The following is a 25884-nucleotide window of genomic DNA, read 5'->3' as shown; positions in this document are numbered from 1 at the left end:
AAGTGAAGATATAAAAATAACAATAAAATGTCGCTTAAATGAGCTGTTGGTGTATTTTCCAAAATCTCTTAGGATAATAATATATAGGAGATTATTCCGGTAGACATTTTCTCTAGGAGCCCTATGCACAATCGTCTGTCATAATTACAACAAAATTACAACAAAACACTATGCAGAAAGCATTTCATAGTTATGATCGAGTTGTCTATGGTCCACCAAATCTGCAATAGCTTCGTTCTGTTTTTCTATTGAAAATATTACCATATATAAAAATTCTCTTTTTCATAATTTAGGTAAATTATTTTGTAATTGTTAAACGATAACAAAAATATGAAAAATATACAAAATAAATTCAATAACTATAAATACACAGTTAATATTTAATAAAAATGATTAAATGTCTCCGCAATTAGTGAATAATATAAGTTATTTTTTGACCATGTTTTTCCCGATACGGTAACACTTGCCGTTGAAATGTCAGATTTTGTCATTTACAATTATTACAAATACATGCCGTGATGTGAATAATTATATAGAGTGATTAAAACTAATATTACCATGTTGGTGTGTAGGTAACTAAGTACTTATATATTTCAACTACCTATCTATTGGTTTAATATTACATAAATATCTAAATCTGAATAAGAAAAGTTAATTCATAATTCATTGATACTGACATATTAATTCGATAATCGGTTTTACTAAATTAAGACATGTACAGAATCAAGAAAGTAAAGGAATATATTTCGTATTAAATGTCACGGATATTTAATAGTTGTTCAATACCCATATTGAGATCAATTGTTAAATGAATTTGAGTGTATTGGCCGTTTTAAAGCCACGTCAATTTATTTTGACAGCAGCTGTCAGTGGTAAATGGAAATACGGTAGGGGGCAAGGGGGCGAGTTCATAACAAAAGTAGTCTATGGTTAAGGATTCCTTTGGGTCTATTCTATGCTTATCGACCGCTAAAGTGATAAAGTGAAAAATATTATCAAACTTAGGGTAGGTTTGTATCAAAATATTAGCACTTATTGTAACAATTACACGAAGCCGGTTTTTATTGTTGCAATAAGTGCTATATTTTAACAGCACCTATCTTGCTGCTGTTAAAATATCGCACTTATTGCAACAATAAAAACCGGCTTCGTGTAATTGTTACAATAAGTGCTAATATTTTGATACAAACCTACCCTAAGTTTGATACTATTTATCAATTTAGTGTTCGATAAGTATAGAATAGACCCACTTATCTCTATAATCTATAGTTAACAGATGGATTTCGGCCACTTACAATTTTTACTGTTATTTTATGGTAAGTACGAATTGAGCATCGCGCTCTAGGACTTTACAATATGGTTATATTCGCTATAACTTTATATACGTCTTAATTTTTTCTTTCATTTTTCTTTTATTCAACAAAATTATGGAAGCAGTACCTGAATAAATAAAAGACGTTGTTTTCTTTGTGGATTTAGATTTAGACAATCATTTATTTTGCTATATAAAACAAGGAAAAAGAAACGCCACATTTTTCAGCCCCTGTGGAAAATAACAGCTCGTAGTTTTTCCTAAAACACTTTACCATATAACTCCGCTCTCAAAGTACACACATACATTATCCTAAAGTGGACCGGAAAGTAGCTTAGAAAGCTTTATTATTTCAATACTATTACATACGCTGTATTAGATACCTAACATATTCCATGTACCTACTAAGTTACACTATTTTTCCGTTTTACACATCATGATATCATCCGTAATGTGTAGACATGGACTATGGGAAGAAATAGTTACTAAAAATAGTTAGTGAAATGTCACTTGTTAATAGATTATTGTAACACTCAAAAATAAATAGGTGTATCTACGGATAATACAATATGTTACTCTTCTTTCCGATTAAATTAATTAAAAGAATATTTTAACATGAGTATACTAATTATTAATATTTATTTATTTATTTAAGAAAAGAAAAGAAAACATTGTGGACATATCAAATCTAAATCCAAGAAGTGCACAACATGAGATTTACATTATAATAAATATTACCCTCACTATAGACAAGAAGAGAAAATATAAAATAATAATAATGGTTTAGCTTTTTAAGTGGACTGTAATTATTTTAAGGGAAGATGAGGTTGGATCTAGGGATGGGGGCGATGGAGTGGCAGACACTGACCTCTGTGATGATGTATGATGGTTCCGTGGTCTGGTTTCAACTTTCGCTCGCGCGGTATTGTTGTTTTGGGTCACCCGGTTCGTACACTCACGCACTTTGTGACACAGTTTTATGGATTATATATGAGAGTGTATGGATGATGATGATAGAATATGAATCAGTTTGTATTTATTGAGTCAATTATTTAAGCGATGGAAAGCTATTAGAAGCCCGCACGCGTCCGCTGTCGAGATGCAACTGAATGTCTCTTTGCAACACGGTCTCTCATGACGCATAATTGCTTATTGAATATCTGGTAACAATAGCACTGGGGATTAGGAGGTGGGTGAGGAGATAAGGAGTGGAATGGGAACATTTATGGCCCAACCAAATAATGATAAATAAAAAAAACATACGTACAATTTTGTACAGAAAAATAAAATTTGGAATACAAAATACATAGCATGTCACCGAAAATGTCTACATCTTTGGGGAGCGCATTGACTAGTCTTGTACTCTTTGCTAATGGTGCCCGAGGTACACGAGGAAACGGTTCAAATCTAGAATAAATCATGGCTGCGACTACGTAGGTGATTGACGGGTGCATGTAAATTCAAATTCATTAGGACACCAGGATTGGAAACCATCTCTGCGATAACAGGCAAAAGTGTTTCAAGAGCAGAAGAGACCTACGAGATTCAACAAAGTGAAAAGTAAGCATGCCTTGTAGAAAGGCAGTCGGAAAATAATCATTTGAAATTATTGTACATATTATATTCAGATATAATATTAGGTGGTTGCGCTTTTTAAAGTGTAATGTAATTGATTTTGTTGGAATGATTTTGATGATGGATATGTCCCTGGGGGTGGGGGGTGGGGGGGTCAGGTACTGACCTTTATGCTGTTGAGGCTGTATGGTTGCACTATCACTCACGCGGTATTGCTTGTATGGTCACCCGGTACGCGGCACTTGACGCTCAGAAATGGTTCAGGTTATAAGTGTACGGTTGATGAATGACAAGAGCCGGTATCACTATATCAAGTTAACCCGACCGTGATCTAAAAATAACTTTTGAATCAGTCTGTATGGGATTTGAATTACTCGAGACGGTGTAGAATTAACGAGCCTAGACGCGCCCGGTATCTTGAGGTATCTAATTTCAGTCACGGTCAACTGTTGACCCATAACTAAGTTGCACCTGGACTTGCGACAATAACTGAGGATTTGCGGTAGGAGGGAAATATAGGGATGAGGGCGACCATAATTGGCCCAACCATTAAGTATATAATAGACATACAAAATACCATGTATGCTCTATCTATATAATACTAACTTATAACATTTCATCAAATTTTATATTTTAATTGTTTATTATTTTTGTTTTACCTATTTTATACAGTTATAATAAATATAATAGAGCAATAATTTTGAGTGGACTATATTTGAATAAATTTAAGTTTTTTTGAGAATAGTGAATACAGAGAAGTTAAGTAGTCCAGGCACTAGCCTTTTTGATGGTCGAACTAATGGCTTTTTGGATCCCGGGTCACGTGCTCGTACACTACTTTATATTATTTTTATGTATTTCACTCTCGCGACGAGTCACCTTGTACTTTTTTTTTGCTAATTGTTAATGAGTTTATTCTTCTTCTTATTGTGCCATCCCCTAGCGGAGGTTGGCCATCATCAAGGCGATCTTATCTTTGTCGTCTGCTACCCGGAACAGTTCAGTGGAGCTGCACTCGTACCAATCACGGAGATTCTTAAGCCACGAAATGCGGCGCCGTCCTCTGCTACGCTTCCCATTGATCTTTCCTTGAATGACAAGTTGGGGAATGCTGCATTTTTGTCCTCTCATAATGTGGCCGAGGTACTGTAGTTTCCTGGTTTTCATACCACGTAGAACTTCTAGGTCCTTCTCCATTCGATTGAGAACTTTAACATCTGTCACCAGGTCGGTCCAAGGAATTTTGAGGATGCGTCTATATAGCCACTTCTCGAAAGCTTCAAGTCTCCGTGACATCTCTTGGTTTAGCTTCCATACTTCCATACCATAGAAAAGAATTGAGAGCACATAACAAGGTACCATACGCAGAGTTTATGATTCAGTTAAATTGTAACTGAATATTTTATAAAAATGCTTGGGTGACATAAATGATTTGGAAGGTATATTATGGAATATTTGGTAGGAGTTTTTTAACAATATTGACGCAAACATAATATTTACAGTTCTATTAAGTATACTCATGTCAAAATAATATTTTAATTAATTTTAACCACGGAGAAGAGTAAAATATGTTTTCCTCTGAGACACCTAGTCATTTTTGAGTGTTACAATAATCTATTGACAAATGACAACTATTTCTTTCCATAGTCAAAATTTACAATTTGAAAGTTGTCGATAATTTGTGAAACCATCCATTTTCGACGCAAATTTCTCGTTTTATAAATATTGTCAACACTTTGTGAAAATTGTCTAATTAATTGTGGAAAAACAATTATACTGTTCTCCTTTTTTATCCTCAATAAAATCATGATATAAATAATTACAAGATAAAAATAATTTTTAATATACCACGTTTTTAAATTTTCTGTTGAATCATATTATAAACTTGACAATTCTATGTATTAATAAAAACTTTTTATTATATTTGATAGAAATACTGAATAAATATAGAATACTGAAATGTCATTTTGACATTTCATATTGATTTCCATAGTAACGCACGTATATGTTAATAATTTATTTGCTAGGACCCCCTTAGCAACGAACAATAATAACTTTCCATACAAAACAGAATTAACTGAAAATGAATTCAATTCTGCTTTGAAATGTCTAAAAGTATTAAAAGAAAGCATTGGCATCCTGTTCTGATATATTCTAAAACTTTCAAATGTCTAGTTAGTCGGGAAGTTAGTTAAAAATCTTCAATCGTCCAATACAAATCTTGGACAAACAAGAAAATAATAATACTGGACTCAAGAAAAAATCTGTACTGGACAAACAAGAATACGAGCTAATAAAAACGTGGTAATATCAGTTACTATGTAAACACTCATTTAAAAAAAAGCTTTCTTATTTTCATTTACCAAGGATACGTTAATTGAAAGAAAAATACTGCAAATCCGGCACTTAAGCCGGTAATACTAGAGGATCTTTTTACCAAAGTGAAAAAAATAATGAACTGTTTTTCTCATTATAACTTGTTTCCGTTTAAATAAACGTTTGATAAAAAAATGGAAAAATCCCATTGAACATTTCATAAGGCCGAAAAAGTACTTAACCGAGCTTTTTTGAACGCCTATGAATATTTCATGTATCACTAAATTTCGTGTATCGAACAATGGAGAACGTAGTATAAAATTAATTCACTTGACTAATGTTTTTTTTTTAAATCGACTTTAAGCTAACGAACTTATAATTTGAATGTACCTACAAATAACCGGAACTAAAAATCACCCCCAACCGTTTCACCCCTAAAACTTTGGCAGTGGTATTCAAAGTACTGTTCAATATGCTGTTGAATTCAAAAGAGAACATCAATAAAAAAAATATTAAACCTGCTTCAAACAACAACACAACTTATATTATTTTACTTATTATATTATTACATCAACACTAATAACTTTACAATATATCTACTGCTAAGTGAAGGCTTCTCCGAACTGGTTCCACTCCTCTTGGTTTTGTACGTAGTGTTGTCTTATGTATAATATGTCTATTTGTTACAAACCTTTTACGACATGTCCATGTAGAGGGGAAATACAGGATGCCAACCACATCCTCTGGGAATGTCCGAGAATGTGCTCCGAAAGGGAAAAGATGCTTACGTCGATCCAACCAGCTGTTGGGCCCATCGGGCCATCCGACTTGATTGCTACAAAGGCCAATTATCTTTCTTTTAAAAATTTGACGACGTCTTACTGCGGACGTGAAGATCTCTTCACATAAGTTTTGCTGTCAGTATGATTAGTTTCGTTTTTTTGTTTTATTACATAATATACCTTAAATTCTTTTTATTTTTGTAATTTTCTTGTGCTCTTCTTTCCCCGGCACTTTACATTAAAGTAAGTTCTTTAAACTCAGTCAGAGCTCACTTAGAGCGTAGCAACCTTAGTCTTGGGTATCTTCTCCCAGGACATTCCCAGTCATAGATTCCACTGTAGTGTTCCGTGATACGCTCGATTAAGACCGAGTATGGTGCGGGGCAGGTTTGGTTTGGAGGGATTAACTTCAATAACCTTTTATGACGCTGGATAGGGCGATCTGGCAGAAAACTTAGTAGGTACGCCTCCACTAAAGAGAGACACACAATTTTATATAAGTCCTATTCCAAATATTATGTAATAGCAAATGAAGATAGGTAATCATTTTGACTTCGGAACATTACCCCGGAATTTGAAATATAATATTTTTATATATATTTTTTTTTTATTATTATTGCCGGCAAACGAAGCAACTGGCGTACCTATTAGCACCATTCAGAGAGTAATGCAGGCAAAGAAACGATAGATATGACATAACATAACATTTTTGATTGGTTATTCCTTAATTATTATTTACTCCGAATAAATGTAAAATTCTTCTAGGGATAAGATTCTTATAGGGTAAGTAATTAAAGGAATAGACACACATATTATGGAAAACTTGATAATAAACATTAGTGCAGAGTCGGATAATAGCAATGATTATTATTTTCAGAACAGAACAGTGAATCAGGTGAAATGTCGTAGTAATGCGCGATTTGTATTGTAAGTAATTTAATAATTCATATTGAAAGTTATCTTATGCTACGTGTAATACGGGCTACCGTTTTCATAACTGACCGACAACTTGCGAACCCACCCAATTTTGATAAACGCCATGATTATGTGGTCTAGTTATAGTATTTAGTAATAAGTGATGGGACCTGAAGAAAAAAATGAAAAAAAAGCTTGAGAACATATTTTCATTAAATTTGTTGTAAGCACACTATGTTGTTGTTTGAGAACTTTCTAAATTGAAGGATATGTATAATTACCGTTTCTAATTTGAATTTAAATAATGCGCTCATGATCCGTGAAATATGGAATGGGCAATCGCCAGTACCCGCATTATATAGTCTGGGATCCGCTGGTTTATCGGACAAAACAAACCACCCCTTTTCACCATTCCGCGTGGCGTGTCGCTCGCATGACCGGGCACACTAAACATGCTAGTCGCTCGCAATGTAAACAGCTAATTTTATCGGAGCTTCTTGGTAGTTGGATATGCAAATCGCTGGCGTATATATGTCTGTAATAAACATCGCATCACGTAACGCAAGCAATAAACAAAGCTTTTTTTGACCACGTGTAAACGCGCCCAATCTTTCACCTGATTTTAAACAGCAGGAAGTCGATAAGACAGGTAAGTAACAGCGGATATAAATCGTATCGTTAGTCGTACAGTGTTGTAGACAACATTTCAGAGAAATCCGGATAGTTATTGCTACCCAACAGTTAGTAAGGGTATCTATTGAAGGTAGGAAGGCTGTGGTAGATAACTGGAAAAAAAAACATCCGAGGATAACCACATTTAAAGTAGGTTTTTATTGATTTTTTTGGATATTATTAAAGACACTTGCTCTATCTTACCTATAGAGTTCATACTCTTCAAGTACATATTAAAAGACAATGTGTATTTGCCAGACCCAAGATTTACACGACATTATAAGCGGCTCAGAAATAGTGGACAACTAAATGAATTGATTAAATGCCTTGTTTTTTATATATATAATATTTTTTAAATAATTTAGTTTTGAAATTGCGTAATAATATTGTATTATAATATGACGCAATTTATGTAAGTAATCTATGTAAGTAGGCTCTTTAAAACGTTTATTCAGTAAAGGATACTTTGACAATACAAAGTCGCTTTATTGTTTTTTTTTTATTTTTGAATAACGAGCTATTACATAATTTTAAAAATATATACTTATTATTTTTTGAGAAAATTTCCTTCAAACTTTGTCAATTGAGTCGTATAGTATCAAAAGTAGATCTGTGCGTTATTCATCATTTCGAGAAAATGACGAAAAACGTTTTGTCGGGTTTTTTAGTGTTATAACAGCATGAAATATGTTTCTACATTTAGAAATTAGAAATTCAATTCAAATTCAACAGTTCTACTTTTGTTTCCAAAGTATTGAACAGTTCTAATTCTGATACCAAGCCCTATTTTCCATCACAATTTTATACCACACAGATATGATTTTGATTCGAATATTATATTGCTAGTCGTACATTATGGTCAGAAGTATAATTATTTGGCATTCTTAATTAAATTTCGATATATTTGCGACAGTTCTACTTTTGATACTACACGACTCAATTTATAGTAATATTCAATTAGCTTTCAGTATAATGGCTGCGCTTTTTGCAGTGAATTACGGATCATGGGGAGGGGGCTTGAACAGGATACCAGACACTAACCTTTGATGTTGAGAGGGCTAGCGTGCGCTGGAGCTGGTTCGGGATTCAAGCACTCACGCACTGGTAAACGGGTGGTTCGGAATGTCACTATCACGGTATCATTTGGGTTTTGGGATAAATGATGATGACAAATTTAGGATGGATGGTAGACGAAACGTTTTGGATTTTTTTCAGATTTGGTGCAACGAGGGTTGAACAGATGTATTTTAGATGAGTCATTCTGTGGTTAACGCGACCTCGGTCGTATCGTATCAGATATGGTGCGATAGAGTCTTAGCTTTAACAAGCCTAGGCACGTCGGCTGTCTCTAAACTGGATGAAACTTGCAATCACGGTCAACTCATGACCCGTAACCGCTGACTTACAACAATATCTGAAGATTTAAGATAAGTAGGAGAAAGGAATGAGTGCCACCATAATTGGCCCAACCTTATATATATTAATATATAGCATTTTATTGGTTGACGTATTATTCCTCATACTTCATACATTCTATCTATATCTCAAAAATTTCTACTGGGCACTACCTAATATTTACCTTCAAACCAACCCTCCCCCACCATACTCGGTCTTAATTGAGCGTATCGCGAAGCCCTACGTTCGATGTGAACCATCAGCAGTTTTTTACGCTTGGAAATATCTCAGGAGCATATGCCCAAGACTGATGTGACCACGCACTCAAGTGTGCTTTGACGGAGTATACAGATTCTTTCTAATAAAAGTGCCTGTGGGGGAGAGGAGCGCGGAGAATTAACATAAATAAATGATTCTAATTGATTTACATAGGTATATTGTAAAACAAAGTTTAAACACTACGAACATACGCAATAAGACGCCGCATTTTTTTAAAAAACCATTATAGTTTTTTTTTTGGCGACCAGGTCGGACGGCCCGTAGCAACTAGGCACTAAAACATTTTTGAGGTAAGAGAAGTTTAGTGTAGGTAACAAATTTTAACTTTTAATAATATGCTTTACAATTCCGTGCACACAAGGCCGGCTATAGAAAATTAGCGTGTATACACGCTGTCCTTTACACTAGCCTCATTATTTATACTAGTCCCGGATAATTGTTTTAAATAATTTAATATATTGTTCATAGATAAGGTACCTACCATCTTATGGAATCATGGTAAAATACTTAACCGAAGCACAACTACATTTTTTTTCATAGAAATTCAAGGCCTACTTAGTATCGCCAAACTAGTACCTTCCGTCATTTAATGGGTTAATAATTTTAATTGAATGGTCAAAAACATAGCTTATAATCAGTATCTTTAAAATTATCTTTAAATGTGTAAATCTTGCCCATTTTTTGAATAATAAAATGCCTAATTCTTGTCAAATTTGGGATCACAGAGATTATCAATATAATTTTTTATCGTAAATATTTCACTTTAATAATGTCGACATAAATTTTACTAATGGTTTTATAAATGCTTTTAAAAATTAATAAATATAAAAAATCTTAACACCACTGCACATGGATGTACTGAAATATGACTATATTCTAAAACATTAGAGCGAGAGGTTTAAAAGAATACTATTTTATGCATAGAGGTATTAAATTAAAAGAGGGGCAAGGAATCGGCTTTCTCATACAGCTGAATGAAACAGGCCAACAATAGCCGATAACTTAAGAAAAATAGCGACGCGATAAAAAAAATTCAGGGCATCACAGAGGATTTACTTTCGTCATTATAATATACCCATATAATATAATGTTAACATTCAAATTTTGCCACAAATTGATTACCAGCCCGCCCCACCATACTTTTTCGCCATACTAGCCGGCTTCACCATACTTTCATATAACCTGCCGCCCCTAGATTTTATGTAATAAAAATACTTTATGCAGTCATCAACTGTTTAAAATAAATATAAAGAATAAAAAGGCTTTAAAATTTTATAAATAGATTATCTACAACGTATAAGGAATGTTCAGGGTTATGCTCTGAAAATAGCATAAAATCTTCATTGTGACCTACACTGAGCCTGTCGGCCGTTAACTTCCTTCAATAGTCACCATTCGTCACTACCTTATTTTATATAATGTAGATCCAACAGACATGCTATAGTTATTACTTCTGGGAAAAGTGGTGTAATTTGCGTAACCATGGAGATACATAAACAACCCCATAGGTATTAATCTCGTCACATAGAAAAACGTAGGTACCGAGCTTTGCCGTACTGATGCTGTATCGAGCCACCAGGGACCGCCCTCGGCCATGTATAAAATAATATAAAGTTTATAAAGCTTGTCAAAAAAAAAACTTATAAATATTTTATTTAAAATTGCTTCCATTTTTCGTAAATAAAACTTTGTTAATCTCTTTAGGAGACACCGAACTGTTAATATAATAAAAAAATATATCTTCGTAAGTCATTGCTGTGTATTATTAACTAAACTTGTTTTTGCATTGTAAAACTCTAATACTGTTTTAAAACATATTTCTTTAGTATATTATGGTATTACATAATCTATATCAAACTATATTATACAAAACAAGTCACGTCTGAATTAAATTTTATTTAAAAACTTACAGTTATCTATTAATTATATAACGGATAAATTTTGCATACAAACAAATTACTGGTTGTATTCATATGTGTCTCTGCCAATTAAAAATAATACAAAATTTAATTAGATCTATTACTATTCTTATATATTTAAATAAATCTGGCGACGCTTTTTAGTGGACTGTAATTTTTGTATGATTGTATGATGTGGATACAGGAGGGGGGGGCGGTTACACGGGAGTTAGTCCAGACACTAACCTTAATGATGTTCAGCTGTCTGGCTGAAGCTGGTTCCTGGTGCATACCCTCACCTCCTGGTGGGCACTCGCACGGTACACTTGGGTTTATATGATAAATGAGGAGACATACACTGTGCCGGTAACACGGCTTGGCAGGTGGTTTGATTTAATGAGTATGCACGGATACTCGAAAAAAATTATTGCTTTCACGACAGCTACACTGTACATGATCGTGGCCTGCACTTAACTTTTTGAGTCACTCTGTATGCGCTTTGAATAACTCGTTATCGATGGTGAAACTGTAACAAGCCTTGACGCGCACGTTGTCTTGATGTAACTGAAGTTTATTTACTAATAACGGTCGACTCATGACTCGTTACTGAGTTGCGCCTGGACTTGCGACAATAATTTGTATTTTAAGTAGGAGGGAAATATTGGGATGAGGGCGGCCATAATTTGCCTAACCAAAATCTTTAAATACCATTCACAGATGATTAGTAAAAAATATAATATATAAATATTTTTACATTTTTCAAACATCATTTTACACACATTTTGTCATTACATAAATCTGTATAGTCCATGCAGAAAATGAAGTCAAATTTCTCTAACTATTCAGCTTTCAACAACGCGGAAGGCGAAATTCAGGGATCGCTGAAGAGACATGACAAGGACATTCGATGGGAATTATGATTATTATGTATATATCTCCATTTCCCAAACATGCGGTAGAGTTGTACTTCTTTCGAGACACTGATTTTACCGAGGTATCCTATTTTATGTGACAATGCGGTTACAACACATTCAATTAAAATGTGGAGGTGGTTTGGTACCTCTAGCACAGCTTCTCCATAGAACGCTATTAAAAGCTCTTAAAAAACTAACTTTTTTTGTAAATATCGATCTGAAACATTCCCTAATACACTTCAATTTTAAGATAGTAATATACGGATGTCGGAACTTAACGGATGGATATGGATTCAGACGTCAGGCTGAAGGTAGCCAGGGGTTGGAGCTATACTAGTTAACATATATTAAAATTGAAGTAATTTAATAACAAATATAGTTAACTACTAACTGCTATTTAACCTGTTTTTACTTATTACTTTTATTTAAATATAGGCAATATTTTTACACAATTTACCAATGGCGAAGGGTGGGTGTAGACTGTTAAGATCTGACAGTTCACACTAAACATGTCAGTCACCCGTATTTGTTTTCATTGATCTAAGACTACAAATTGCAAATAGTATTGGTTAGTTTTTAAAACACGATTAAAGCCTGCGCAAACAAAGCCATAGTATATAAAAATATTCGTAAATCTATAATATATTTTATATATTGTGCTTTGGTTTAGGCAAGGATTAATGAATTTTAAAAAACTAACCATCTGTAGTAATATGTATTCTTAATTCAACGAAAACTAATAAGTATAACTGAAAAAGTGGGTATTATTTTGTGAAATCGCCCATAACATACCTACTATTATTAACTATTATGGATAAATTGATTTTAAAAAAAAACTAACCAGCAACTTCTGCAATTTCTATTCTTAGCAACCCCCACCCTCGTCACTGCAATTTACTATAATACAATATACAAAAAAATATAAACATGTGTACAATAATATTATTTGCTTTAGATATTCAAGTCATATAGATTATTAAACTATCATAGTTGTAATACAATATTCATATGAATGTATTTAAATAAGATGAATTACGTTAGTTATGCAAAATGTTGTATCGTTCAATTCAGATGAACTTAAGTTAATGAGAGTTTCCCAATAGGGTAGAGGAAAACCACCCCTTCGCGATAGGGCTCTACTATTAGTAACCGACCGGCCTGTTTCGGGGAAGATAACAGTTTCCCATGAAATTACCTAAAACATAATAGCTGTAGGCAATTCACAGCTGACTTTCATTAAGTAAAATTGGGCTAGCAGTGTTTTTATACAAGCCTCACAGCCTGAGAGCGAGAATTTAATGGGGGAGCTTAAATAAAATTATAACTCCTGTTTATATTATGTTCATGTAGCTGGTGGTTGTATTACTAAAAGTAGAATCTGACATTAAGTCACCTCTGTGAGCTTTTAGGCCACCCCTCCGAGTTTACGACATAAACTTTTGAAAAATTACATGAAAATGTAAAATTATTAATTTTAACTCTTAATGTGACCTAATATTCCTATGTCTGAATCAGTGATTCCCAACCGGGCTCCGCGGGAATCCGTAATCTTTTTAGTATTATGGCAAACACATGGTTTGACGCGCGTTATAAAATACTACAGTTTTTTTAATGTTAGGTGAAATATTACGATGTAGTTATTGAAGAACCAATGGCATGGGATGGAGATAGGTTGCTAATAGCCGACATAAATAATGCACATTAAACTTTCATTTCAGTTATACTTATTTGTTTTCATTGAACTAAGAATGCGAATTGCTGATGGTACTGGTTAGTTTTTAAAAATCAATCAAACCAAAAAAAATATTTCAAAACCATGCTATAAAGTTGCAATGTAAATTTTGCAGTTATAAAAAACTCTTATTATTACAAAGTATTACATTATAATAAACGGTATTACATTATATAATAAAGGGTAGTAAATTATAATAAACAATATTGAACATATTATATAATTTGAAAACATCTCATGCATAATATATACACTAGAAAAAATCTTATTTAGAAATAAATTCGACACCCGTCAGGACTTGAACCTGTTTCGTATGGATTCGCGATTTAGTGTGCTTTTCCAATTAAACTACGAGTATCCTACGTAATAACGACGATTTTAACTAGTAGTTATTACATGAAATTCTTATCGAATTGCGTTATAAAGTTGGCTATCGATTTTTCTTTCAATTAATTCCATAATTACTCACCGACGTCGTGGTTCACTCCATTATTTAGTATTTATAACGTTCTTAATCTTGCTAATAATTTTATAAATTATTTCTTGTATTCAACATATTTTATTGAATCGAATAAATAGTTAATTATACTCGTATTATAAACAATATTACCTACCTACATTGTACAAAATCTTTAAATAGTATAAATATGCAAATAGTTTGTAAGTATAAAATTCTAAATAAAGAATTAAATCTAAAATATTAAAATTTTCAATAGTTTGAAATGAAACAGTATTTCATACATTTAGACCGAGCCTAAGTTTCAATTTAAGGGAATGTTAAAACATGACGTTTGTTTCAGTTCAGACTTTGACATTGTATTGCCAAAAAGCTTCCGTGTTTATTACAGTATCCGTAGAACAGTGAAATTAGTATATCCATATACTTTTTAAGTTTCTATTAGAGTACCTATATCATTTATAACGCCTAATATATCAAATAATAAATTTTCTACGCTATAATATAACACAATTATTCTAATACACGTCTTTCATCATTTATTATTACCACATTTTTCTTAGCTCGTATTCTTGTTTATCCGGTGGTTGTTTATCCAGTACAAATCTTGCAATCGATTTTTAACTAACTTCCCGACTAGATAGACATTTAAAACTTTTAGAATATATCAGAACACGATGCCAATGCATTCTTTTAATACTTTTAGCTATCCTTAAGTAGAATTGAATTCATTTTTAGTTAATTCTGTTTTGTATGAAAAGTTATTTCGGAAGAAATCTGTAAAAAGTAAAATACTATTATTGGTTGCTAAGGGGATGGTCCTAGCAACTAAATTATTAATATATACGTGCGTTACTATGGAAATCATTATGAAATGTCAAAATGACATTTCAGTATTCTATAATATTTATTCAGTACTTATTTCCATCAAGTACAAAATTAATACATAGAATTGTCAAGTTTATTTGATTTAACAGAAAATCTAAAAACGTGGTATATAAAAAGTTCTTTTTATTTTGCAATTATTTATTTTAATACTACAAGACTTCCTTTTTCTGTGACACGAATGTATAAATACTGAACCTAGACATAGCAGGGATAGTTGAGGTCTTTAAGATAAAGCTATATCGTTTCCAGGATTGGTTTGTCGAAAGCGACAATATGTGAAATATTCAGGAGACGACAAACAAAAAACATTACCTTATAATTATAGCAATGCTTGAAGATCTCTCATATTAAATTATTTTACACAGTAAGAACACCCACGGTGGGCGCGCGGCTTAAGCGTTGGACTATCACGCCGTGGGTGTCAGGTTCGAATCCTGGGTCTGGCAAGTACACATATTGTTTTTCAATTTGTGTGTGAGTCAGGGTATGGACCTAATAGGTTGAGCAAGTGGCTTACATCCATTTCTCGTAAAAAAAAAAACAAAATCTGTTAATACAAACCTCTACTCTGTGGAGGCCCACGTGATCCTACTAGGGATCGGACGTGGTCGAAAAAAAAATACAGTATACGTGGCGTTACTGCTAAAAGTTGGTAAGTCTCAAAATCATGTTTTTTTTTTAGAATTATTAATAACCATATGCTTGCTTTTTCGTACAAGGTGGTTGTAAGTAATTTTGAACAATCACAAACACCCAGGCTTTAAGACAAACACATAAATAGTGTGTGTCCTCACCGGGAATCAAACCCAAGAACTCTCGGGTGGAAGGCAAGCGCCTTACGCACTGCACCACGAGAGCCGCCTAATCTTAAAATCATGTTATGGAGTAAATTGCACTTTGAAATTTGACATACCCTCTAAAACCAGGCATAATGATAATTTCTTTGAGCTTTATACGCACGTTCTATATATCGGATGACTTGTTTAGCATACATATTTACATATAATCCGTTGCTAACTCTAACCACCTAAATTATCGACTTAATAACTTTTGGCAGCAACCCCATGATTAGAATATTTTATTTTATCTAGTCCAGTGATATTACTCGTATAATTCAGAAGAATTTGTACTTATTTAACACCGGATACTGTATTTAAGCAGCGACGCTCCGAATTGTGGAGATTAGACAATACAAACCGTATTTTTAAATGCTAGTCGTCATAAATAGAAATATTTAATTTAATTGAGTTATAACAAATACGTAAGCAAAATATTACATTTTTTTTGTCAGAACTATTAACTAAAGCACCTAGTTTCAAAAGCCTCTAAAACGGTTTTAGGTAGTTCTGAGAAAAATGAGAAAAATGATTTTAAATTGTTTTGAGAAAATGAGAAAAAATCATATCTATTAAATCTGTAAACTTTATGTATTTATTTTTTAATTTGTTACATTCCAAAGAGTATTTTGGTTTTGCATTTTAGGGGTATTTGAAAGGCACACCGACCCATTTTAGCGGGTTTTGAAATTTACACTAATTTTTGATCATACGTATTAAAGGTTTTTGACGTTTTATAAAGTTCAATCTTTAGCCATAATACGAGTGCTTAAAGTCAGACAACGTTATCTACAAAAAAGTGTTTTTTTTTGAGATAACGTTATTTTACATTTACGGCTACATGATAGCCAAACAACGTTATGTCAATCTTTTCTAATTTATTATTAAATCGTCAGTAAAGTTTAACGCTAACTACATAAGTTACCCTTATTTTCATATTTTTTAAAAACTATCCCTATAAATGTTAACATCATCATAAGCAAGATAAATGTACACTACACAATAAATTATAAAATATTAACATTAGGTTTTAAATAAACATTTCCCTTGTTGAGTTACAAGAATCTAAAATAACGATTTTTGGCTCTCCTGTAAAGTTGCACTTTTGTAGATAGTGTTGTTTGACACTAAGTCCTCGAATATAGGTAACAAAAATATCCATCTAAATACATATCTAACTCAAAAATGTTCAAAAACCGTTTTAGGGGCTTTTGAAACTAGGCGCTTCATTTATTATTGACGAAATTTGCAATATTTGACCAATATACTTCTTCGTACACACGCTACGTCTTAAAGACAAGAATCCGTTTTACATAACTTTTTACCACCCTAAAATTTACTGATGATTTACGTACTTTTATCCAAAAGGAGAGTGAAAAATGGTATCAAATGTTTTTTAAGGCTCATTTTAACCAAAAATCAAATTATGTAATTTTAACCGAGAAATCATCTCCCAGACTCAAGTGAGTGAAACAAAAGTATACCTTGAAGAAATTCAGTTGGGAAACAAATATTAGTAGAATTGTCAAAGGAAAATAATTGAATCTCATAAAGACAAGTATGCATATATTTCCAAGAAATTTATTTTGTTCACGTTCAAAAATTAATTCATACTGTTTACATTATCATGATCTCCCATTAAAATTGTGATCTAATCAATATCATTAAACGATATTAAAAAAATATATTAAAAGTACTCCTTTCAGATTAAATTTGTTGATTATAATTAATTATTAAAAGGAAATTTCATGTAAACATTATGTCATTAAAAAGGAATACTTTCTTGACTGACAGTAATAATGACATTTAAATTTATATATGTGCCATAATTAATTTTATATAAAGAATAATGATAATGAAGTAAATTTAACATTCGCTCGACATCTCAAGGCTAAATAATATCGATGTTATTAATAATAAATTAGAAAATATTACCAGGTGGCCCCGTCACCTGTCAACAGTCTTATCGATGTGCTCAATACTTATATAATATATAATACGCAAAGCAATATACGTGGGGTTACTGCCAAAAGTATCTTTACTAAAGTCTCGAAATCGTGTTATGGAGGATAATGTTTGAGATTTTCGCGGTTGTTTTTATCGTAATATATTCTTGGGTTTCCACCGCGTGTACCTAGGGGCGGCAGGTTATATGAAAGTATGGTGAATCAGAATAGACCGCATAAAAAACCAATTGATAATGAGGCAGGCAAAAATACGCGATGTGATAGAGGTCGCTAAGCAGATGAAATGGCAATGAGCTGGACTTGGCAAGTGGACGATCGTTCGACGAATTCCGTCATACAATGATACACAAGGGGCGCTAAACGACAACAAGGACGTGCTAAAACCCGCTGGATAGACGAACTTATAAAGTTCGAGGGATGTATGTGGCAGCAAATAAGTAGAAACCGGGAAAAGTGGGGAGAGCCATGGTAGGCGTTCATCCTTCATCGTAGATTATGGTGATGTTGAAAAACGTGTCGATTTAAATAGCAATATGGATTGGTATGTATCTATTTTGATAAAGCCTGTGTATTTTACGTGTTCATTGGTATTATTTTAAAATGGTTTTTTTATTTATAAAAATAACAAAACTTTAATATTACATAACAGTGAATGGGCGCAAAGTGCTGTGAACGTGAAAGGAAATGTGAGTGTTCTATTTATGCGATCGCGCAACAAAGACGAAAAAATCACTTGCAAATTTACGTGCATCAGAATTATGCTTAATAATAATGTACGTATATTTCACGCATTTTGTTGGGTTTTACCGGCTCCAAGATAGCAATCGTCCAAATATCCTGGCGCCAAGTCATTTTAACCCGTATTTCTGTATTAATGAACGCCAGCGTTCAACAGAGAGATTTTATTTAAATATTTTACAATTTCCTAACAGAATTTCTCCAAAATTTATAACAACATCAGATATATTATTATTTCCACGAAAACCTACCATTAGTATGGTACGCCGACAACAATAGAGCTACACGAGCGAAATAGCAAATTAATAAAATATTTATTTCACTACTTCTAGAGTTTGACGAAATGAATGCCAAGGGCCATTGTTCGGTTGTTATCTCAAACACTTTTTCAAAGTTACGTTACTGTTCAGGGTGGGGTGTGGGCTATGGTAATTTCACCCTCACTTTTGTGAAACTAAATTTAGTTGGACAAATTATAAAGTCATTACGGTACGTACTCGTTGTAGAGTTGAACTACCCCTCCTTCTGTATTTTGTTAGTAGTCTTATTAATAAAAGCGGAATTTATAGCTTTCCAATGTACAAATTACATCTAACTAAACCACTTTATTAATATGATAAATCATGGGTATTCAATTTCTTTGGAGTTGAGAGCTGCTTTTGTTTTTAATAACCATATAATGACTTACAAAGATACTTCATGCCGTTTCTATTTGGTAGACGTTTTATAGATTACATCATAGATAGAGTTGGGTATTCCCCGAGAAAATCTCAATCTCGAGATTTGGAATTTCCAGAAAAGAATTCTCGAGATATCGGGAAATTTAAAAAAAACCTGTAAAAATTCTAAAATCAGTGTAAAAACAGACACTATCCAAAAAAAAAATAAGATATTTTTTTAATTATGTAAGAAAACAAACAAAATAGAAATAGGAAAACAAAAATAATTCAAAATATAACTTATTAAAATAAAATTTAAAAAAAACAAAGACTGTCAATCATTTTCGTCTGACTAATAATCTAATAAAGAAATCCTGAAACCCGAGAAACGATTCTCAAGATCCGGGATTTCCCGAAATGTTAAAAATTTTAATTCTCGAGATTCGGGATGGAAAATCTCGAAAAATTCTCAAGAATTCCCGTCGGGAATTTCCCGAAACCCAACTCTAATCATAGATAATTGTAAAGAATAATATTATAGATTTGTCAATTAGGTAATTACTATAGTGCGGAAAGTTTAAGTTGATGTGCGGTGGCTTGAAGAACTAGAATCCCCTCCTCTCGCGTTTCAGTATTATTCCCCTCACCTTTAAACCATTTGACATTTCTTATAAGTGCGCGGTGTCAGTCATTTATACGTGTTAATAATGGCAAAAGTTTTGAAAAGTGACAGCAGGAAGAGTATAAGTCATCTTATCTCCTACTGTGAAGAAGAAAAATGACAAAATAAGTTCATTCGGCACTTCAACAATGTTAACAAAAGAGTTGCCGCGATGACGGCTACAAAACACACTTGAAATTGTGATGTTACCATATAAAATTTATCCTAAGTTATTGGGGATAAATGTATATTATCATTGTATTTGAAATCTGCGAAAATATATAGGTACCTATTTAAGGAAGTAGGAAATAATATCTTTCAATCCTGGTAATACTTCGAAATCGTAAACAATACAAGCGCCGCCGCCAGGCCTCACGTTAAACTTGTCGGTCTCTAGCTCTAGTAGTTATTTTTTGGACTTGTTATGTTTTCGGCAACGGAAATCCTTACCAACGGACCCCGATCCTTCACGTGGTCCAGTGGAAGGTATATGTCGGTAATAAGACTCGATGGATGTTAATCTTTAGTGATGTTTATTTATCATGGTCTCAAAGTACATTTACATGTTGTAAATAAAAAATAAAGAACTCAGGAGAGATCGATCCGCAGTAAAACAACTCAGAGAGAGTTGAATTAAGTTTAAACAAGTTGAATGGCCCGAGCTAAATGATATTAGAATCATTTACAATAGTATAAATATTAAATAGTAAGTAAGTGCTATGAATTTAGGATGTAAAAATTGAGGTTATCAATAGTATAATATTAAGTAAATACATTGCAATAGGCGAAATCACACCAATCGAATATTTTTAACAATAGTACATAATTAGTAACTTATGGGTGTCGATGAATTAAACAGAAGACAATCTATTATCATTGGAGAGATATAATAGAGAGGGGAGTTATGGATACATAACAGACTGGAACGGGATAGTGATTCCAGGAAGCAGTAGTCGACACCTCTTTTGAATGAGGCTTAATCCCGCTCTAAGAATAATAAGAGAAGATACCGAGGAATAAATTTAAATTCCAATTGATTTAGTTTTGTACTATTCCATTTGAATCGTTTTTTGCAACCGGGTTTCGCCTTTCGACATCTTTTTTTGTTTATTAAGGAAATCAGACAGTTTCATTGATTACAAATATGTATAAAAATAGATTAGAGAAAAGCAATTGTAACCAGCAAAGTTTCCATTTATTATTATTATTATTAATATACGAGTAGTTAAGCCTAACATGATAGAAAGTAAGAAGAACAAAACATATTATAAATAAATTACATAAGAATAAATACAAGATAAAAAGAACTTTTTATATACAACGTTTTTAAGTTTTCTGTTCAATTATTATGCTCAATATGCTCACACTTGTACTTGATATGAAGTAAATAAAAAACAAACAAATAATTAATATTGAATACTGAAATGGCATTTTGATTTCCATAGTAACACACTTATATGTTAATAATTTAGTTTCTATGACCACCCACTTAGCAACGAATAATAGTGGATAGAATTACGGATTTCTTCCGAAATAACTTTCAAGTTAAAAATCGATCGCAAGATTTGTACTGGATAAACAACCACCGGACAAATAAGAATACGCGCTAATAAAAACGTTGTAAAAATGAAAAAGAATATTGAATAATATTATAGACAGAAAAGGTTACATAAGTATATATAGGTATATTATATGTATGTTAAGAATTATTGAAATTTATACATAATATTAGTAAGCTAAGATAGAACAGAAAAACATACATTTATCTCCAGGCAATATTCATATTCACCTGTGGCAAACATACAACTGACACGGATTGCAGTTATTTATTTGTTTTGACCTTGTCCAATATTAATTTATGATCATAATATGGGCCTTCATGGTGTGGAGGTTTGTATTAGGTGAACGCTTTAAATTTATAATTTGTTATGTTCATTATATGTAAAATAAATAATTTTGATTTGAATTTGATTTGATTAGGAGATTTTTCTTGTTTTTACGATAAATGAATCTTGTCCTAGGTCCATACTACAATTACAAATTGAAAAACAATATGCGTATTTGCCTGGCCCAGGATTTAAACCTGGGACCACGACATTATAAGCCAAAGTATCAGCCGGTCGGACAGCATAGACGTGCAGTTATTTATCGATTATATACTGAATTTACATATTTTTAAATATAGTGTAAAAAGCTTTATTTACTTTGCTATGCATTGGTGATACTTTACTGTTAACCGTTAGACATTTTCTGAAATCACAAATTTAATTTAAAGTAATTAAAAAATTTTTAAGTATTTTACAAAAAATTACAAGATAAAAAGAACTTTTTATTTATCACGTTTTTAAATTTTCTGTTGAATCATATAAACTTGATAATTATATGTATTAATAAATACTTTTTTTGTACTTGATTGAAATACTGCATAAATATAGAATACTGAAATGTCAATTTTACATTTCACATTGATTTCCATAGCAACGCACGTGTATATTAATAATTTAGTTGCTAGGACTGGACACACAAGAAAAAAATTGTACTGGACAAACAAGAATACGAGCTAATAAAAACGTGGTAAAATGATCATTCACTCTTACCATACTAAAAATAATTATATTTTATAAACATTTTAACTGAATTTGTTATATAAGTGTTTACCATAATTATTTTTTTCAGGGCAAAATGCATTCAGGGAAAAAAACCGTATTATATAAAAACATTAAACAATAAAAATTTTGTCTACCTCGTTTCGCACCAAAATGCACACGCTTCATGTGATATTATTCAATTAATAAGCATAACTACATACATATACTCTATAATTATATATATTAAAATACGATAGATGGCATTTTAAGGGTTGAATTATTGATCCCTCACATGTGGATCATAAAATACGTATTGTAATATTATAAACCGACAAAAATAATAAACCTGCTTGAACATCGTCAAACTGGGTTAATCCCGATAAAATTGGGATGAATCATAGGCCTATATAACCCATAATGTACATACACTGTGCCTAAAAATAATAGGGAAATCCTGGATTAAGTCGTTTTCAAACGTCGAACATGTATGGGAAGTCTCCATACTGTCGCTGTCGCCGATTTAACAAACCGATCGGGTTTGAAATGCGTATTTTCCGACAAGAAGATCAAGGCAATAACCGGAAGTTGCTAATGCGGTTAAAAGTAGGAGGAGCTTGTTAGTTCACAGTTTTAACACGTGGACAACTCGTCGCTAACCGGAAGGCACTTCAATCGAAGTGCGGTTAAAAATGGGAGGAGATTGTTATTTCACAGTTTTAACACGTAGCCAAGAAGATCTTGTTAGACAGTACACACAGTGAGCCTCCTATGATGCAAGTTTCCCACCATACCTACTGATACCCTACAATTTGGCGGGTACCAATGTCGGAACAATTATAGCGGGGAATGACCAGTGAATGGAAACACCACAGTTATAAATATTTCTTTTTCTTTTAACCATGTCTGATCCTAATACGATCACATGGGCCTCCACAGAGTGTATGTGTGTATTAACAGATTTTTGTTTTTATGAGAAATGTACGTTAGCCACTTTTTCGACTTATTATGTCGTTAAACTTACTCCAAACAAAGATTAAAAATAATATTTCGTATTTTTCCAGACCTAGGATTCGAACCTGGGGCCCACGACATTGTAAACCGACGCGTAAGCCGCTCAACCATCATAGGCATCTTGATGTTTATACTTTGTTTATTTTACACGGGATATTATAAAACAGTCACAATAATAATATAATAAATGTCAGTTGGTTGTAATGTACTTGTCAATGTGAATTTTAAATTTAAGTCCAAAAATTACGAGTAGCACGTACGTGGTATGGAAATGTGCATGTTGGGCATAACGCGAAAACGTCACAAAATAAACCAATGGATAAGGAATCAGATAAGAGTACGGCTGGGCATGTCACTCGGCGAGTGGACAACGGCTGGACAAATGTCATCATATAGTGGTCATAAAGATGGAACTCATAAAGATCGGTGGATGTACATGGCTGCAAAGAACTACGGACCGAGAAGAGTCGAGGTAGATAGGGGAGAACTTCATCCAGCAGTGGATATATCACGACTGATAATTATGATGATGACTAAGTATAAATTAATCGTAATGAAATCATGATTATCTCTTCATCATAGTTTTAGAGTTAATAGCTACTTTTGGAATGTCACTTTTCAATTATAGATAATTCCTATGCTACCAACTATCATCCTCTTTCATTCCTTTGTGCACAACGCCATACCAAAATAGTGCTCGGATTATTTACAGAATCTAATTCCAAACTAAGTAGGGAGTTCTTATCTGATACGATGAGTTCATTCATAATGGGAATTTGTTATCTAACCACTGACCTTTTAAACCTTTCTAGATTTTTTTTTCTTACAACGTCTGAAGGTAGAGAGATAATACTGACAAAGAAAAACGAAAAAAAATGTCATATTCAATGTAATACATCATTTGAACATGGCTTCGTTTATTTCATTACACGATGAAATAATATAAAGATAATTATTATTATTATTTTCGGGCATATTGCCAGGAGAAAAAAACCTGAGACCAGAAGTGTTCAAACTATGCGCTAAATTTCTAAGTACGCCACATTATGTTTGAAAATTTGATGAAAACATGATGATTGAATAACTACCATCACGGTCGACTGATGACCCGTAACTGCGAGTCGCCCTGATTTGCAACAATAGCTGATGATTTGAGGTAGGTGAAGAAAAGCGACCATAATTGCCCCAACCACAAACATTCAAATAAATCGTGGGCGAAAATTTTGTATTTTCCACACAATCTACTCTCAAATGTTATATTGATTATATTCCTTCCTCAATTTTCCACCATAAATTATAATATGATACCCTTAACCAAATAATAAACAACTTAACTTGTACTGGACATCTTTGGCAGTAGTTATAAATTACAATTAACTTAATTTAACGACACTCATTACTAGCCAATTCCCCATTATTTTTTCATTTATACGACGTTGCCACAAAATTTCGCTTCCTATAAACATTCCACAAAAGCGTGAAGATCGATAGTTTTGACAGAAAATTATGACGTAGAGAGCGAAAACGATGCAATAGGCTTCATTTAAGAGCAATCCCGAAACAACATATTTGAATAAACCACTTCTTTTGTTGAACGAATAATTCACAAGATTTGAAAATGCAATACTATAAACATTAAACGTAAATTTAAATGCATTTCATGTAAGAACTACTACATAAAATTATCGTAATTAAGTAGGATACCGGTAGTTTATTTGGAAAAGCACACTGGCGCACATTGATTATTTTTTAATGGATATGCATGAGGTATTTTCAAATTATCTATGTTTAAACCAGCGATATCCAAACTGGGGGGCGCGGACTGATGCAAAGGGAGGCGCGAAAAATTTAACACAATAATATAGACACAGTTTGCAGTATGCAAGTGCATAGTTTATTAAATGGCAGCAAGTTATAAACTACATAAAAAACAGTCCTATAAAGCTAGGTTGTTTGCAAACCAGTATGAAGATATGGAGACTAATTTTATTATACCTCATTTCTTTACTATTGTGCATGGCCCCCACAAGAGGGGGGCTGACAGGACTCCAGTCTGGGGGCCCGGTGTTGCGGATCGACAAGTTAAGTGAGATAAACACATACCACAAATTCGTTCTATTAGTGAAAAAAGTCGCCTGCGGCGCGGCGTTATTTCGGTTACAACATATTAACATTTTAAAATGTACCTATGTGTCTGTGTGATACAATTTGATGTGATTGTGTGGCATGTGTGATTGATGATAATTCACACGTAGAATTTTATTTTATAATTATTTGCAGTGTATTTCC

Source organism: Rhyacophila brunnea, unplaced genomic scaffold (genome assembly GCF_057557595.1).
Source record: "Rhyacophila brunnea isolate RB1 unplaced genomic scaffold, BYU_Rbru_1.0 scaffold_19, whole genome shotgun sequence".
NCBI lineage: Eukaryota > Metazoa > Arthropoda > Insecta > Trichoptera > Rhyacophilidae > Rhyacophila > Rhyacophila brunnea.
Note: the sequence above shows the minus strand (reverse complement) of the source record.